Source organism: Melospiza melodia, chromosome 2 (assembly GCF_035770615.1).
Source record: "Melospiza melodia melodia isolate bMelMel2 chromosome 2, bMelMel2.pri, whole genome shotgun sequence".
In the NCBI taxonomy this organism is placed as follows: Eukaryota; Metazoa; Chordata; class Aves; order Passeriformes; family Passerellidae; genus Melospiza; species Melospiza melodia.
In genome coordinates this window covers 124,590,960-124,610,878 of record NC_086195.1, presented here as the reverse complement: position 1 = coordinate 124,610,878, position 19,919 = coordinate 124,590,960, and positions in this window count along the sequence as shown.

The window sequence follows — 19,919 nt, the reverse complement described above, 5'->3', positions numbered from 1 at the left end:
ACAAGTACCTGCTGTAGTGACTGCCGTGCTTTGGAAACCTGTTGTGGTCAGTGCAGCATCCATCACTTTTCTGGTTATCTGGGGTGAGTTACTGGGATGCTCTTTTCTGCTGGCTCTGCTTCAATGTGATCTCACACTGACCCTAAGCCTCCCAGGGCAGCATTTATATTCTAACTGTACAGAAGCTATGCTGATTCCTCTGACATTGAAACAGCCTCTGGGTTGCTTTATTTCTGCTTCACAATGGAAAATAACAGCTTTTCTAAGCTGCTCTCTTCATATGTATAGAGTCCCTCTGGAACTCCATGCCACAGAGACCCAAACCTCAGACCACTCACTCTCTTCCCCCTCAGGTGCTTTGTCTCCTGCAGGGCACACAACAGGGACAACAAACTTGGGCTCTTTGAAGAGCCCTTTATACTTCTAAACAGACTTGGGCCTATTTAATAGCAAAAATTGTACATGACAGCTCATAGGGACACTGTCATCTTCTGCTGACAGTTCTGCATTGTGGTAGAATACTGTCCTTGTCATTTTTGACATGCCTAACAAAAACCAGAGCCCCTCAGCACTGCTAGGCCCAAATCACATCTGCAAATTTCTATGAAAATACTGGAAAGAATTCCAGTCAGCAGAATTCCAGATATCTAGAAGGATATTTGCCCAGCAGATGTGTGGGTTTTTCATATTTTTTGTGTGAAACTCACAGACAAACTATTAAACCAATTAGTGAATGAACACATATTAAAATGTATTAGGTCTTTTTTTTCTTTTTTTGTGGTAGAAAACAGATTTTGAATTGGTAACCTTGGATTCCAGATGTTTTCCACTAGTTTGGACAGAAATACACCAAAGATTTGCTGCTTACCACGCTACTTGACTCATTGGAAAGCTACAAAGTGGTTTTGGTATGGAGTGAGACTTGTGGTTACAATGGTCAAGGAGCCACAACTGACAGGGGCCAAGCCAAACAAGTGCAATGTTCTTTTATGTGGAGGGATAGAATGTAAGAGAATAGTGCAGAAGGCAGTCTCACACCTGAGGAGTTGCAGCTGTGCTAATCACCAAAGATTAGGAACAGGCCTGCCCTTAATAGGCCACAGCTGTGTCCAATAAGAAGAGGAATGCTACAAAAGGTTAGCTGGGTGAGGAGAGAGATAGAGTTTGTTGGGTGTACTGTGAAGAAAAAGGAGTTAGTGCTGTGAGGATCTACCTATGAGAAATCACCAAGAGTATGTGGGACCTTTGCAATATGGTGACAACACTTTTATTCTTCAGTTTTCTGAGAGTGGTTTTGCTAAGATCTGAGAGTTAAAGAGGTACTGGACCTACCTGTCACTTGCAGTTGAGTAAGAAGATATTCAAAGCAAATGGAAGGCCTGGCACATCACCAGCTGACCTGCCCAAAAGCTTTGGGCAGAGGTAGAATGGCTACAGGTTCTTAAGGAAAACAAATCCCCTGCAGTTCAAAGGACAGACTGTTTAAGAATGTGCTGTTTGTATTAAAGGAAATGAATGCATCCTTTTTGTCACCACAGCTGAAGGGTGGCTGTGTGCTGAAGTACATTCCACAGTACAGGCTGCTCAGCTATCTGGAATGGGACTAGGACAAGGGTATGTCATCCTTGTCTATCCTGAGCAGTTTGCTTTCCTCTCTGTGGAAATTGCGCACAGTGGTGGGCAGGAAGGTTGTGTGCCTGAGTCTTGCTTTTACAGATATTCAGGAGTCAATGAGGGCATGGGCAGCAGAGTACAGATGCTTGGAAGAGTTCCCAAGTCTATGAGGTAAGATGGAAACAGAAGCTTAAATATGAAGAGGAATATGTTTTAATGAGTTATTAGACTGTTAGTGATACATAGTAAAACACAGAACAAAAAGACAAATGCAAGGTGCAAACTTTTATAGTAAATGCTATTTACAGAGGGAAGAAGTGAGCAAGAGGAAGGAACACAGTGGAGTAAAGCTATCTAGATGCTGCCTTCCAAGGCACAGCAGTGAGCTTAGCCCTGGATTTTCACTGGAAATATGCATGCATGCTTTCATCCCAAGGGAACCTGTAAACCAATGAAAATACAGGTTATTGCTTCTGTCCTCTCCCAATTTCATGTGCTTTCAGCAATAAAGATTGCTAATAAAGCCAGAGTAATTCCTTTTGCTCTTTTAGTCTGTCTGCCATTAAGAGCCAGTAAAATCTTAGGCGTTACTTTTTGGATTTTTTCAAGTAAACAGGTAATCAAAACTACTGTCTTCCATGCAATTTATTGCTGAGGTAATGTTTTTGCTGTAAGGGGAAAAAAGATATCATCATCATCATGCAACTTAAGATTACAGCTCTTTTATTAAACTCAGGAACACAAGAAAAGCCAAACAATTCACTGCCATAAAATGCTGTAAATGTTCTAGGAAGTAATCTCCTGTCACCACATATCAGAGAGACATCTAAAGTCTTGCAGATCCAGTTTACCTATGCTTTCACTATTACATGCTCTTGTATTAGACAAAGCTCAAAGCAGACAGCACTGAATTTTCTTTATCCAGATGCAGTTGCCAATTCAGACAAAGTCTTACTGCTTGCTTGATCTTTCAGCACTTGGGAATACAAAAGATCTCTATACTGTTAGTATTCTCTTGGGTTTCTTAGTCAAAGCTGCCTCTGGCAAACTCCATCTCTTATGTTTTAGAATAAATGTTGCTGGGACCCTTCTTTCTGTGGTCTTGCTCAATGGCTGCTCAGCATTTTTCTGGGACATGAAGATACCTGTCCTAGGGTGATGTTATGATGCTTGTATCCCCATTCATGTGTTCTGTTAATGTTGGATATTATGTTCTGTACCGTTAAGACTGGCTCTGAAGAGTGAAAGTTTTGTTTTGATTTTCTTATCAGTCTGGCTGGGACACAGAGACTGCAACTTTTGCTTTTGCTGCTTTTGCTTTTTGCTTTGCTCGCTCTTGCTTGCTTTTGCTTCTGCTCCTAGCTAGTTTAGCTAAACAGTCCAAATTGATTCCTGGACTGCTTCTTCTCTCCTTTTTTCGACCATCCCGAACCTGCTCCGGACTGGGACCTGGGAACATCGAGAGTTTGCACCGTTTGGCTGCAGCAGCTGCCCCAGCGCCAGAGGGACTGAGAACAGAGCGACCACCCCCCGAGAGAGACTTTCTGAATTTGTCATCTTTTTCAGAGTGATGTCATCTGGTATTGTTCATTTTGTGTGCTGGGGGGTGCTGTGCCAGTCAAATAAACAGGTTCTTTCCACTTCTCTCTGAGGAATTCTTCCTGAACCGGTTGCAGGGAAGGGCTGTGTGGGTTTGCTTTCTGGAGGGGCCCTCCTTTGTAGATTCTCTACCAAATTTGCCCTAAACCAGCACAATACTTCAAGAGCCTCTGTGCCTAAAATGGCATCTCTCCAAAAGGAAAGCATGATGGAAGAGGATGGATTCATAGTTCTATTCCGGTTTCCACAACAAAGAGTAATAGTGGTTGAGCATCACATTATTTTTCTTATTTTTCCTTCATACCATTCTTAGCAATAGTGAATTTGTACTGTACCATCAGCCTGAGCTGGGATCATTTGAGCTGTACACACTGATGACATACTGCAGTAAGCAGCACTGTCATTCATCTGTCTCAGTGTTTACCCAAGGTTCCTTTTAGAAACTGAGATATGCTGACTTGAACTGTTAATTAAATTTGGGACACTGTGCAATTTGCCCAGCAATATTTTAGGAACATCTCTAAGCGCTGGTTGAGGGAAGAGGCATCTTTATAGAACATAAAGCAGAGATGAAGTCAGAAGTAATCCAAGGTCTCTGGGGTTTTATATCATGGTATATTGGATCAGCAAACAGATACCAAGAACTCATTCTTGAAAAAACATCTGCAATTGCAAAGTAATGGTCACATATTTCTCAAAATTGGAAGACTGTGACAGAACTGTTATTCGTGTATCAGAAATGCAAAAGAGGGAAAGCAGGACAGCCCTCAGGTTTGTTTCATGGACCCACTTTGAGAGCTGCGATTTCTCTCTCACTATAATCCTGAAAAGTCTCTATTTTAATGCTCATTGTAATACCCTTCCAATGAAAGGCAATAAGAGAGAGAAGGAAACGAATGCTTTCTTCTCAGATAAGAAACCTGCTACTCATGCTTTTTGTACAACTTCCAACTGAAATTATCTGACACCTGCAGGCTGATGGAGACTTTGTACTACCAAGGGTCTCTTTGTACTGAGAGGATTTGCTTTTGTGATAGCTGTGATGTTCCCTGTCTCTGCAGCCAGGATTTTTGCCTTTAAAAGGGGGGCACTAGCATTGATAAAAAGCTGTGGAAGACCTTTAGGTGCACCCTTGTTGTCCAGAACTTCCAAAACTGGTGAAAATGTGGGTCTCTGTTCTGGTGTATAGATAGTGTTTCTTGTGACAATAGGCTGATGCATTAGATACCTTCAAATCAAGCACCTTTAATAAAATAAATTTAAACTATAGTTGCAATCCCAGTCACACTTTTCCCTAATACTTGTGAGACATGGATTTTGTTTATTCATGGCATACTTTAACTTTGCATTAACACTCTTCCATTATGATGTTAGGGGAATGGTTTTTGAAAAAAAACCCTTGAATGAATACTATAAAAACATCCAGAAGTACTTTAAATCAACTACTCATTGTTAGCTAACTTTAATAAAAGCAAACCAAATTGAACCAAAACTCTGTTTTGGTAAGAATAAAAACCTCCAAAGAACCTAAACCCAAATATTTTTGCATACTTGAATAGGGAGAGTGTTTTACTGAATGGTGGCAAAACAGAATTTGTCCCCAGATTGCAGTATGTAGAAAGCTGAACCATTCTAGCTGGATCACTGGAGAGAATCTGACATGTTCAGCTCAGTGGCTCAATATAATATGTTGCTATCTTGAGAGTGATATCTACGTAAAGCCAAGAATTGCTTAATCTGCTTTCCCAGAAGTTCAGCACATTAAATGATTCCAAGAAGACTTCATCTACTGCATGTTAAATCAATCTTTGCTTTGCTTATACTATTTTGCTTTTTCTTCCAGTACTAGGAGGCCTTCCATGCTATGCTTCAGTCAGCATAGGTATGCTTGGCATCAGCACAGTGGGATTTTAACTCTGGGTACACACAAGAGAGGAGAGGAAGAACACAAATCACCCTCTAGCTTTCTCAGAGCTAACTCTGGAGAATGTGAAGACATAAGATACTGTTTCTAATAAAATATCCAGGTTTTTCCCAGGGATGTTCTTCCATCACAGCCCTGATAATAGGGCAGGAATACTTAGGTTTCTTTAGGTTCTGAATTTATTTGCCTGATTTGAGAGACCTGGACTTGGATGATTTCATTGAGGAAGTCATCTGTGTATTTGCATCATATGTTCTGTGAAATACATTATTTAAGCAATTTGTGTAGGAAGAGTTATTATTAAGGAATATAGGTAGGGTATCCTTGTTTTTCACTGGTAACATAAGTCTTTAAAAAGTCTTGCTGGTCCCATTTCATCACCAGAAGATGAAAGCAGACATTCATATTTAGGAAAATCTGGCCCTGAATTGCCGCTTGTATGTCCAAGTGTGAACACCGACAGCCCTGCATGCATAGTACTCCTCTGTTTTTCCCTTTTGTCTTTATTGGGATTGGTGTTAAATGGGCAGTTTGGGGATGTGAAACTGCAGAACAGATTCATTACAGCGACTTCCTACCTCAGGCAGCAGCAGCTTGAATTTAAAGGCTATCTCCCCTCCCCCAAAGCAGAATGCAAAAATGAAGACAGATCAATGTCCACATCTCCCATTTGCAATAATTCATTTAGTTACGTTAATAAAACTATCTATTTGATTTGTCAAATTGCATTACAAAGCCCGCTGGAGCTGACTGGAATTATCTTGTCTCCTGTCCTAGTGCCTGGCTGCCAAATCAAGGGGGTGGAGGTTAAGATCAGTTTTGCTATGGCTCATTTACTCCAGCTCTGCTGGTTTATTCCATTTAGCTCTAAGTAGGATGAAGGGAGACAAGCTTCAGCTGATTTGCCCTGTGCTGGAGCACAGCCTTCAGCCCTGTAATGACTGCAGTGCTGTAGGTACAAGTGGTGCAGGCACAGAGAGCTCCTGCAGGTCATGAACTCTGATAGAATGACTGCTTCTGATTCACATGCTGGACTTTTGCCTAGTTTATGTGAAATCAGCTCCTATGGTTGTTAGTCATTGAGCTCATGTCTCCAGCTGGAGCACATAATTGAAATTGTAAAAGGAGTTTGAAGGCTAAGAGAATAGGAAAGATGGGGGGGTAAAAAGCCAGAAAGAAAAGGCTGCATGCAACATTAGTGTAAATCCAAGAAGTCACAAAGAAAGCAGCTGGAGAAACAGACTACAGCACTAATATAAAAAAAAAAAAAAGTTTTTATTCTCTTGTTTTTTTTTTGTTTCTCTGAAATGCATGTTTGTGCCTACAGTGGTGCTCATGTGCCCATCTGGTAGATTGCTCTATTCCATGTATTTTTTTCTTTCCTCTCTGTTTTGATCAGCAGATGTGGTTCTTTTTGCAGACACAGTCCAATTTAAAAGTATACCATATAACCCTACAGAAATGTTGTGAAAACCCCAGAGTGTTTGTATCTGCATGTCACTTGACCATAGTCATGAACTCCAGCTTTGCCATGCCTGGAGTGCTCCGGCAGCACCCAGCACAAAGCTGGGTGGGCCTGGGGAGCCAGTGACCATCTGTTTGCTCCTAGATGCCTGAAGTGTCTGCAGAATGCTGACTGCATGGTGATTTAGATTTAACTGTGGGATGAGACATCTGCTTTTCTGGCTGATGTCAGCCCCCAGGGAGGGCAGGTACCACACAGTGAGGCTGAGCAGTGGGGAGATGCCTAGTTAGTGCTTTACTGTCATAAAAGGCCAGTAGCCAGCAGGAGAATGTGTAGCATGGAAATGAAAAAGATTTTGGTCTCTGAATCCTGATCTGAGGGTCTGTCAGGGTTTTGCCATTACCCACAGGTAAGGGATGCTGGAGAAGGAAAAAAGCCAGGCATACACTTAGGCTGCAATTTTACCATGCTGCTAGCCAGAAGAGGTTTCTCCAAGATGTATTCTGTGCTGCCACATTTCTTTCCTTAATGCATAGCATCTTTGGCAAGGGTGAATCCCCCTTTTTTTTGGCCAGGCTTAGAGGCTGAACACAGCTGGGAATTGGTAGTGAATTCATAAGACCTTTACCTGCATTCTGTAGGAGACAGCCTTCTCTTTCCTGAGTCTATTTACTAGGAAAAGAAGATTCCTTCACTCACATCTAAATTTTGACTGCACTCTCCTGAACACCTCATGGAGAAGGGGACTTATTGAGTCTCTGGACAGCTGAGCAGAAATTAAAAATAAGGGAAAACAAAACCAATTCACATCATGCAGCCTAAACTGGCCCTTAGAGGAATGTCTATCAAAGTGCTTGAAAGATTTAGCTTGATGCTCACAGAAAAGCTGCAAAATAAATTCCGTTTGTAAGGACAAATGTATTTGTTAGGAAGACTGGAGGACGTCTGAAATATTCCAGAATAAAACAGTTTTTGCCACAGACATTTATTAAGTTGTTTAACAGAGAAACACACATGAATATTTTTAGTTTATGTGTAAGGGCTTATAAATACTTCCCAGAAGCCATTAAGAAAAGAATAACCTGATTTTGGTGAAGAATCAAACTCCAAACTGACAGTATGCTGCATTTATAGGTTTTGAGAGGTGATAAAAGTCAGTGTTTTAGTGGACATTGTATTTCTGACCAGGCATGATTAAATGTTACAAATCAAACACTACCCACTCACTTAGCTCCTGCAGGAGCACTTAAGATTTCTAAAAGCCATATTTGCAGTTAAAGATGAAATAGAATAAACAATTGCAAAAGAAGAAGGAGACCTGTTTTGTTTGAGAAGGGTTCATTCTCATCCTTTACAGGAATGACTAGAAAACAAAATATCACCTTGGGTTAATAGAACTTCTATAGCTCAGTCTTGCTTCAGTGCACGTTGCATTGTGCAAGAGCAGACACAAGATGAGCTTATCTGGATGCTAAGCTTGAAGAGAAACATAACCACATGATTCCTCTACCATTCACATTGTCTGTCCCCAGGCAGGTACTCAGTTTTTGTAAGTGATGAGCTCATTAAGATTTCTGCTTCTTAAAAACCCCTCAGGGACATTTGTCTTTTTGCCATTCTGTATTTAAAGTCTGTATCTGCAAAAAATTTATTGCAATGTCGTCACTCAGCTGTCCGAATAATACCAATACCTTGGAATTATAACACAAATATCTTCCCAAGGATGGTTAATATATATTAGCCATTCAGCTTTGGAAATCAAACAAGTAGTTCCAGAACTTTTAACACTATAACCACCTTTGCTTGTGTGACAGTTTATTTGCTTTATCATAATTGTACTTTGAGCTGTCTTCCTGTGAAATTTTCTTGCAAGCAGCACGAATGTTGAGGCCTGTGTTTGCATGGGCAGATCACCCATGAGGAGCAGTTATTAGGAGGGATGGAGAGTGGCTTAGAAAATTGGACTCATGAGAATAAAATAACCTAAATCAGAAACCACTTTGGAAAATATCAGCAACACAAGTATTTGGCAAGGTGCTTTTTAGGAGGAAATCAAAACTTTTGTCTGCAATAGTTCTGGACACAAGTCTGCGATCATTTTAAACTGGTGCACAAGGCTTATAAATGCTTATATAAATGTGTCATGAATGATGTGCATTTCTAATAGTTAAACTCCCTAATTAGGGCAGTTCCCTGTATCAGGTGATATTTTCATTCAGAGAATATAAATTTTTCTAAGAAACACAGAAAGCTAACTTAGAAAAATAGACAACTTTATACAAGAAGCATTCCATCTTCCTATTACTAATAGTAGAGATTGTGTCGAGGTCTTTTTTATGTTAAGGGATTTAAAAGCACACAAAAAAAAAGGTTTTGAAAGCATCCTGACAGAGGCTTGGAATAGAGCAGCTGTTTAAAGTGAGCACTATATCCAGGCTTGTAGAGCTCCAGAAGACACAGATGCAGGGACCTGTATTAAAGAAGGTTGTGAGAGTGCAGCTATCCTGAATGTGAATGAAAGCTTTAACTAATGTTAAAATAGCCATGGCAAAGTTTTAGGCAGCTTGCTTTTGTTCCCTACAGGACTTTCCTAGGAAGCTACCTCTCAGTGATGGGGAAAACTAAGCTGCAATAAATACATGCTACAAATAATTACATTCTTTTTTTTTTTTTTTCTTTTTTAATGGAATTTGATGACCCTAATCTAAGCACTGAATTCCTGGTACCACAAATTCTTCATACCATATTTTGTAGTTCTGCAGTTGTGCTTCAGAGTGTCTTCTTCACTGAGCATGCCAACAGCTCACTTTTGCAGCTCTGACTGTAGCAAGATGATGAATGATTTTGTTCCATTCTCCTTAATAAATAAGTCTTTTCAAACAGAGCTTTACTGTTTATATTATTCTGTGTTTAAATTTAGACTCATTTAGAAGCCATTTTTCAGATGTGAGATGAAACTGTGCAAGCTATCTAAATACCAGAGTATGCAAAGAAGGATGGATCTATACATTGCTTTATTTATTTTGTGTACTGATATCTATGCATTGCCTCAGGGTTATGTTAGTTCTTTAAAAAAAATGAGATATTAATTATCTTTCCAGCTTCAGCTAAGAAGCCATTTGTGGTGCCTGCTGAGAAGCTGTCACAGCTGTACCTTGGCTCAGGCAGCCTGCCAAATGGCAAAGTTTTAGCAGCATTAAATGATTTTTGTTAAAACAAAAACAACAAAAAAGCCCCTTTATAATATACTATCAGCTTTAGACTGCGAAAAGCTGAAGCAACAATGAAAACTCTTTTTTTTTTTCTCTTCTGATTCATTACTGGTTAGCTATCTGAATGTGATGTGATCTTATATCTGTTTTGCTGTTCTACATAAATACTGACCTCACAGTACTTTTGTAGTCTAGGACCAAAAAGGTACAGGGCAATATGACACCTGTGCCAAGACAACCCTTAACCTTGAAAGCCTTCATTCTCTTTAGCCATTCAGTACAGGGCCGCTCCAGAGCTTACAGCTTCACCTTTCCTCAGTGCTTTATTCAAACATACAATCCCATCTTAATTAAATATTAGGTTGCTGTATTGTTTTAACTTCCTTCTCATCCATTTCACAGAGTCATGGGATCATTAAGCATAAGGTTGTAGAGTTCAGCTATTAACATGGCACTGTGAAGTCCACCACCAAAGTAAGTCCCCAGGTGACACAGCTACCTTCAGGGATGGTATCCTTCACCACTTCCCTGGGCAGCCTGTTCCAATGCTTAGCCACCGTTTCCGTGAAGGATTGTTTTCCAATTTCCAATCCAAACTGCCCCTGGTGCAACTGGAAACCATTACCTCTCATCCTGTCACTTGTCACTTTAGAGAGGAGCCTGACCACCACCTGGCTACAGCCTCCTTTAAGGTAGGTGCAGGAAGTAGTAATGCCCTTTCCTGAGCCTCCTTTTCTCCAGGCTAAACAACCCCAGCTCCCTCAGCTGCTCCTCATAAGATTTGTGCTCCCTATTCCTCATGAGCTTTGCTGTCCTTTTCTGGACACTCTCCAGCATTTCAGCATCCTTCTTGTGGTGAAGGCCCAGAAATGAACACAGGATTTGAGGTGTGGCCTCAGACCAGTGCTGAGTACAGCAGGACAATCACTGCCCTGGTCCTGTTGGATACACTATGTCTGATAAAGATGCCATTGGCTCCTTGGCCACCTGGGCACTGCTGGCTCATGTTCAGCTGCTGTTCCCCAGGACCCCCAGGTCCTTTTCCAGCAGGCAGCTTTCCAGGCACTCTGCCCCCAGCCTGTAACTCTGCATCACTAATCTGGTGTCTTTATCATGGAAGCAGATCAGGTTGGTCCAGCAGGACCTGCCTTTGACAAAGCCATGTTTGTGCTGGCTCAGCCTGATCCCCTGGCTGTCCTGTACCTCTGCATGACAGCACTCAAGATGATCTGCTCCCTGACCTTCCCCAGCACTGAGGTGAGGCTGACAGGCCTCTAGTTACCCAGATCCTCCTTCCAGCCCTTCTTGTAGATGGACAACAGATTTGCCAACTTCCAAACACCTGGAATCTCCCTGGTTAGGCAGGACTGCTGATAAATGAGGGGGACTGTCTCAGTCAGCATTTCCACCAGCTCCCTAAGTATCCATGTGTGGATCTCATCTGGTCCCATAGGTTTGCATGTGTGAAAGTGGTGTATCAGGTCTCTGACCACTTCTTCTTGGATTATGGATGCTTCATTCTGCTCCCCATCACTTTTTTCCAGGATAGAGTGCTGGGTACCTGGACAACTATTAAAGACTGAGGCACAATGAAAGTATTATGTACCTCATCCTTCTCTTCATCCTTTGTCACTATGGTTCCAATAAGGGTTGAAGATTCTCCTTAGGCCTCCTTCTGTTGTTGATTTATTTGTAGATATATTTTTGTTGTCTTTTCTGGCAGGAGCCAGACTAAATTCTAACTGGGCTTTGGCCCTTCTAATTTTCTCCCTGCTTAATTTCATTACACCCTTTCAGTCCTCTTGAGTTGTCTGCTGCTTCTTCCAAAGATTGACAAGTTTCTTGTTGTTTCCCAAGTTCCAGCCAAAGCTCTCTGTTCAGCCAGGCTGGTTTTCCTCTCTGGGTAACTTTCTGGCACATGGGGGTGGGCTCCTCTGGTGCCTAGAAGATTTTCTTCTTGAAGAACATCCAGCCTTCCTGGATTCCTTTACTCTTCAGGACTGCCTCCCAAGGTAGGGACTCACCCAACCAGCATCTTAAGCAGGCCAAAGTTTTCCTGTGCTAGTCACAGGTAGCCTTTCTGCTGACACCCCTCCTTACTTCAGTGGCCTTTTCAATGGTCGCTCTTTTGCTCAAAATGGTTTTGAGATTTCTTACCTGCCCGAGAGGCTAGGGTTTGGCAGAGCTAGTTAATATTAGTCAGACAAAAGCACTGAAGAAACTAAAATCTTTTATAGACTGCTGGTGGCAGCCCCCTAATATGCCAGTCATTGCATGTTAAAGTGGAAAGGGACCAATATGCATGTGGGAATTCTATGTATTGGAAGCAAGACCTTCAGTATCTAAAGTTTTTTTTTTTTTCCCCCAGTAATGCCCTTGCACTGGGGGCTTTGACTCCAACGAGATCAGAATTGATGGTGGTGATTTACACTTCACTCTACTTCGTGATTGCACTTTGGTGTCTGCACAAAATGATTGACTTGCAAAGTATTTCTTCTTCAGCTGGCCCTTGGAGAGTGAAGACAAATAATTACTCTTTTTGCTCTAAGCTTTTAATTTAAGAGCTTTTGCTTTAAAAAGAGTATCTGCATATGATCCATATAATTTCAGAGGAAGAGAATACTGCAACAATGAAATGAAATGTTTAAAGGAGCAATATATCCTTCCTATCTATCTATCTATCTATCTATCTATCTATCTATCTATCTATCTATCTATCTATCTATCTATCTATCTATCTATCTATCTATCTATCTATCTTTGAACACATCACATTTACTATGGAATTCCTGACAGTTGTCATGATAGTCCCTCTGAAATTTCATGTACACTTACATTGCTCTTTAGATAATTAAAAAAATCTACAAGAAGTGGAACTATGGTGTGAAAGGACTGTGAAAGAAATATTTTTCTTTGTTATTGCATGTCTATGTATCTCAAAGATTCCTTGTTTCAGGTCTCTTAAATATGACATAATATATATAAGTTCTAGAAATACCTAATTAAGGTCTTTCCCTGTATATGTTCTTGCAAAGTTACATGCATGTATACAGTTAAATTTTACCACTCTCTCTGCACTTTTATTACAATTACTTCAGTGTTTTTGATATTATATTGCCATCCATCTGCAAAACTCAAGCAAAGTCTACCAAGGGGAGACAGTAGAGCTTAGCTAGTTGTATAACTAATATGTCAACCATGCAAAAAATGGTATTGTATTAAGGGTTTGGGGTGTTTTAAAAATATTTGGCCAAGAACAGGAGACATAAGTCCTGGCTTAAAGAGCTTATAGTTTAAAACCCTTCAGAAAATTACCTACATAGGGATGAAAAATTCATTTACCAATAGAGTTATGTGCTATGAAATCCAAGGAATGGTTATTTTCTAACACAGGATTAGTATAAATATACAATATTGGCAGTATATGTTGGATAGGCTGTCTAGGGCATGTGCTATTACTCTGGGATTTCTTTAATAATTGGCTTCAAAGAGATATTTCAGTATTTGAAAGAGCAGACAGTTATTTATTCTGAAAGTGCCAGCAATGGAACTCAAATATCTACTAGATCAGGTGTAAAACCTTGAGCCTTAGGTAATAAAAGCACAAATAAATTATAAAAGCCATAGGGCAGACTTTGAAAACAGGCTGGAAAAATGAACAACTACGAAGTTCATTACCTTCTAGTCCTTCAGGATTCACATTTCATTAAAGAAGGGATCATTTCAGGCATTGAGACAGAGCACTGAATTTGTAAGCCTCTAAGGTGTTTCTAATTTTCCCATCAACTACAGGAATGTTGTAAATGGGTAGGCAGCTGTGTGAAATGAAATGCCTCTTTCAACAATAATATTATTGTAACCAATTAGCAATTGCTAATTTAGCAGAAAATACTGCGCCAAACACTGTGTTTGACTGGAAGAGAGTGTCTTTGCACAGCAACATGACAGTTTTATAAAGCCTCTACTACAGGAAATAGTTCTGCATGTCAAATTGTTAACACCACATTGCATGCACAAGGTCATAGAAAACCTGCCAGACATTACTCAGAGCAATGTGAGTCAAAGAAAAGCCAACTTTTGAATTAATTTTGCTAATAACGTACTGGGGAAATGGCTGTTGAAGCAGAAGGCTAGGGATGTATTCATTATTTCTAGAATTATTTATATAATAACAGCATATAGATATTCTGGACAACTTTAGGCCTTCTTGGGCACATTGCAGACACATAGGAAGACATGTTGCCTTAGAGACCTTAAAGCAAAGTAAAATAATCAAGTGGAGGTCAAGCAAAAGCAAAGAGGTGCAGTGACTTGAGGTGCAGTGATTTCTTATGGGGTAACACGTGAGAGATAGGAGGACACCCTACTTCACCTCCTCTGCTCTGCTGCTTGCCCAGCTGGGCTGAACTAGAACAGTAGCATCAAATGCCCATTTTGTAAAAGTGCCCAAGATGGTCTGAGACACCTAAGACATTTTGGATAGATTTGCCACCCTTCCAATTCCCTGGTTCTACAGACAGTGATATTTCCTTTCTGGTCCCAAAACTCAGGTTATAAGACAGGACACTTAAGAGGCATGTAGCCTAATTTAGCATTTATTGTTCTATTTTTAAAAGGAAAACTATAAGCTGAACCAGCCAGTTAGTATGAATGGTTGTCCTCCTGTTTAATCCCTGGTAGTTTTACATCTGCCCTCTTCTGCAGCTGTATGGGAATAACTCTCCAGAACTTGGACTGTCTCCCTGTATATTTGCGGTTTTCTTCAGTGCAGTGAAACTGCAGCCATTTGACCTTTGCAATGATTGTGAAAATCAACATAAATTTGTGTGGAGAAATTATATAAAGAGAAATTAGACAAACAAAGAGGAATAGTCGGGTGCAAACCTTTGTTATGGTAGAATAAATAAATCCAGCAAACAGATCCAAACATTTTCATTATCTCATGCCCTTAGTGACAGACTGAGGAGAAAAAGATGGGAAAGAAGCAGTATGAAGACTTTGAAGAGGTCACATACTTCCAAGGACTACTTCAGCTTCCTCTAATGCATCATCTGTTTAAATCCAAATTACACCACCTATATGAGCCCTATTCTTGTCCTCCTTGCCACAGACTCTCAGCTGGAGCTGCATATATATGATGTGGTGGACCTGCATTTAGAAAAGCAATTTCTTGGTGCCTTAAATATTTTTAATTACAAAGATTCTGCGACTTATCTAGAAGTTTAGTGCCTCTTATTACAAATTATTTGTACACAGGTTATTGCTGACTAGAGCACAGATGTGATGAGGGGCAGGACAAACACATCGAGTCTATCCATTCCCATCCTAATTTGTTGGTGGTGCCTTGGTTTAGAAGCAAAAGTTAGCTTGCTATCAGTAGCTACCATCATTCCCAACTTGCTTTGTCTCCATACATAAATTGTTTAGGTAAGCACCATATTTTTTAATTGGTCTTGTTACCCTTCAGTGTTCTGTGTGGCTGAAAACCATCCCAGACCATGCATTTCCAGTGGGTTTGTAAACAAGAAGTTCCTCACTGATAATGCCTGTCACAATGGCGCATTGTGTGATTAACAAGAATCTATTACTAATGTAGAGTTTACTTTTGAATATTCGATTATAGTTGGTAACTCTTCAATTGCATCCCCACTGCTTGTTTCCAGGATTACTCTGGCATACAGTGACAGCAGAGAACGGGACCATTAACCTTCATTACTAACCTGAATAATGGAAATGCTCTGCATTGTCTTGGTATTGCTATTCAGTGTCACATTGCCAAATGCCTATTTTCTCTGACATTTCTTCTCATGACTGTAGATACTGTAATTGCTGTGAGACCTCTGCATTTTTATGTCCCTATTTTTAAATTAGAAACATGTTGTTAAATAAATCTTTTTACTGACAGTTTCTCTAGATTCATTAAAAACCTCTGCAGTATTCCTTAGGTTGTTGGAAAGAGACATAAATCTAGAGGAGATGTTGAGAAGGAAATGGATGAGCAGTGCAGCTGTAAATGCTTTACTAGCTTAAGCAAAAGGGAATGACATGAGAAATCCCTCAGACAAAGCCTTTCTTTCTGAACATATGGTCTACAAGACAACAATTTCTGGTTTTGCCTTGATCTAGTGCATGTATTTTTCTCATAGTACACCTGAATAGAAACTGCTTGTGCATGAAAATCAGTTATAAAAAGGCAGTGTCAAGTTTCCCAAATTTTGATGCAAGCCTTCATACAAGATAAGCTAAACATGTATTTTAGTCAGTTCATCAGGCATGGGACTGAACGGTTTCTACAATCCAGGTTTTCTTAAGTTTGTATTTCTGCTTTGACCTGATTTAGTATTCAGGGAGCAAACATTTAAGTCTTTTTAAAAATGACGTCCCTTTAAAATGGTAGCATTGAAATCCTGTGAGAGGGCCTGTTCAGGAATGAAGGCTTCATCTTTCCTTTTTTAAGAAGGGAAATAAGTTCCTTATGACGATATAACTAGTTTATTTTCCTTATTTGAATATTATGTTAAGCTGCTAAAATGACATTTCTCTTATATTTCAAGTGTTTTTGATTAAGTGAAATCCTCGAGGACACTTCACCAGAAGAAGAAAACTTGATTTTAAACTGATGGAAAACACAATTTTATTTTTAGTCCTAAAATTGGGTAACTGTGCTTGTTCTTCAACATGGACAGCTTACATGCATAGCTGCTGCACAAATGCCAGACAATGTGCAAATATCATTTTAACTTACACAGTAGAATACCAATCAGTCTCTGTCAGCAACCACTGCATGATTGCTGGATAAATTAGAGTTTTAACTCATTGAGTCCAAATCTTCCTTTCCTTGTCTCCTGCAAAAGGTGTTTCTACACCTTCTGGCTCCACACAGCTGATCTTGATCAACAGCATGTTCCCACGTGTGACACCAGGAAGGTGTCATTACTGTCCAATGGCTACAGTTCAGAGGCTCAATAAGATGACTTCCCAGACATTTGCATTTTTACTGTCAGTTTCCTTGGTGTTATTTTAAATTAAAAAAAAAAAAATCTGTCAATTAGGAACCACAGTTATTTTTCTTTCCTGTTTTCATAAACCAGAGTGTTTTATATAGTTCTTTACAGATGAAATAATTAAGTTTAACAGCCTACCTTAAAACTTAAGGAGTAGAGCTGTCCTTTTTAGTTTGACTGTCTTACCTTTACTTATTGAAGTTTATCACTAATCTACAATTAGTATATGGTTTTGAGTGTATAATAATTAAAATGTACACTTAACAATATCCAGCAGAACAAATAACTGATGTAAAAGAATATCATGTCTTTAAATATTTCTTTCCTGTTGGGCAGGAAACAAGAGTGAAGCAGAAGTTATAAGTTCATTGCTTTGCTGGAGCATAATATTTTCTAACAGTCTCACAGAATAATAAAGTTTACATAGCTCTCTGATACACAAGCCCTGAGAAATTTTATTACTTCTGGTGTTCGGTTAACTTCACTGTCATATTTCTTTCATCTCATCTTCATGGGTATGAAAAAAAATGTACAGGCTAGAAATCTTTTTTTATTGCTAACTACTTACATTCCTCTTACATGATGAGCAACGAGGCTTGCACTTCATGTGCTGGCAAAAGTAGCAGTTGATCATTAGTGGAATGGGAGCACTTTGTGGAGGAAGTCAAATCAAGATACTCTAGATTCCAAAGATGCTGTTATATAGGAAAGAAAAGAAGGAAACCTTAACATTGTTAAAGGAGCAATTGCATGCTATGCTGGGCAGTTCAACGTGCAAAGTGGAATTGCTCAGCATAACATGTAATCAAACCCAGCACAACTTCATTGATGATTTTTTTTGTGTGTGATTCTGTGGGATGATGTTGTTTTTGAAGATGGCTCTCTCCCATTTTTGACTGACTTTTAGTGGGCTATGTGCAAGTTCACAGCCAGGCAGCTCATGTGATGCTGAGGACAGACTTAGTCACTATGCTTGACCATAGACCAGAACAATGCAAGTACCAAAGGATGGAGAGACAGCAAAAAGACCTAGAGGCTGGTGGGCAGCAGGCATCTCTCATTCCTCTCACCATGGCCATGCTCCTGCCCAGCCTCACAGGAGGGCAAGCCTTACCCAGGCATGGCTCTGCAGTGCTTAGTGGTGTAATGCAAAAATTGACTCTGCTATCAAAATAGCACTGATCAAAGATAATCTGTGCTTTACCTAAATGTACTGAAACCACATGAAACCAGATAAATGGAGCTGCCCCATGCCTTGACTGCCATGCCCTCAGTGACAGATAAGTTTTGGGAGCATCTTTCTTTCTCAGTCTTTTTGAAAATTGTGTCCAATGTTTTGATGGATGTGAACTGCTGAATAACACAAAGTGCAGTTCAGCATTCTAACCTCCGTTATTAATACATAGATAAAAATTATATTCCATTAGCAAATTGGCCGGATATATTCAATTCCTTTTGCCTGCAGTGAAATTCACTAGCTTGGCAAAAAAATGACCTTTTCCATTTTGAGAGGAGTAAGTCAATTTTAGTGCTTCAGTCATAATTGTGGAAAAGTCTCATTTGGGAGAATTAACAAGTGGCTAAGTGCCATTATACATTTCAGGATGCCACTCAAATTTACTTCAAGTGTGCTTAGACTCCTAGAATGATGCACATTAGGACCGGGAGCAACATGAGGTGCAGGTCTGCAGGACCTGACCATCATTCCTGTTTCGTCCACACATAATCTATTTTAGCACTACTTCTGCCTTTTGTTTACAATATCCCAATTATTTCAGAAATTCAATCATATGATAAGGAATTTGTTTCTAATTGCCATTGCAGATCTACTCTATAGTATTGTATCTTCATATGTCTTTTAATGACTATATTTTAATAATTAATATTGTGTATTTCCACTTTATTAATGTATTTCCATCTTAAATATGTCCTTTAATTAATCTTTGTATATAATCTTATCACTCTTAGCTTCCAATAGAAAGTGATTTTTTACCACTAGATTTTTTTCAATGACATGGTTTCGTACTAAGTACAAAGTTGAAATACCAACACTGTTCTTCTGTGCTTTGACTGTTTGAAGCAGAAATCTATTACCCACAGGACTAAACCTGCTAATTTTTGGGCACTGCAAGAGTCTTTCTTTCCCAGTTTCTGTCACATTTCAAATGTTTACAGGATCATACAGTTTGAAGTAGGATTTCTTTCACTGAAATACTAATGTGTGTTTTTCCACATTCATGTTAAATTCTTTAGGCCTGTATAACCTCAGAAAATGGTCTTTTCAAATCCTTTTCCATCCTGAGAGCCATTCTATCGTCACTCCTCTACTCTGCATGAGAGGTTTCCGCATCTTGCTTGCAGTTCTAGTTCTTCCATCTCATTACCCACATTTCCTGCATTAGTCCACAAACAACTTCATTGTTTCCTTTTGACCTCACAGAGTTTCCTAAGTCAATTGAATATAGCCAACCTGATCAATTCTTTCATTCACAGAAATACCTTTTTCCCCCCCGTGCTCTCCAATATTTTATTCTGTAGCATAATAGCCTTTTATCTGACTACATGCTCATTTCCATTGACTTTACCTTTTATTTATGAACACCATTTGTTCACATAGACCATGTCTCTCTCAATCACAACATGTTATCACATCCTGCAACCAAGATGGATGTTTTTCTTCATCTGTATTTCTAGTCTTGGTTGCTGAAGGTCAGTGCTCCAGACAGTCAGGTGCACACTCACCCCTGGGAAGTATGCTCTTTCTGGTAAAGCTTCCTGAAGGTTAAAAGCCCCAAAATCCCAATGTAGAGCTTCCTAGGCTGAGTTTTGCTGTGCTTTTGGCCAAAGCTGGCATGCGTGTGGCATTTTACCTATCATGTAATGCGATGAAACCTTCAATTATGTTTCCATTGCAACCTTCAGCGCAACCTTACTTAAGGATTTTTCTTTTTTTTTGAATCTGTAGAATTATGGACTTGCTTTTTTTCTAGGTTACAAGCTACAGCATATCAGGGGTCTTGTGTTAAAGCATGCTTCAGGGTTTCAAAGATGCAGGTGGGAATTAAACTACTGATTGCAAAAGAGACCAGAGCGTTACAGCC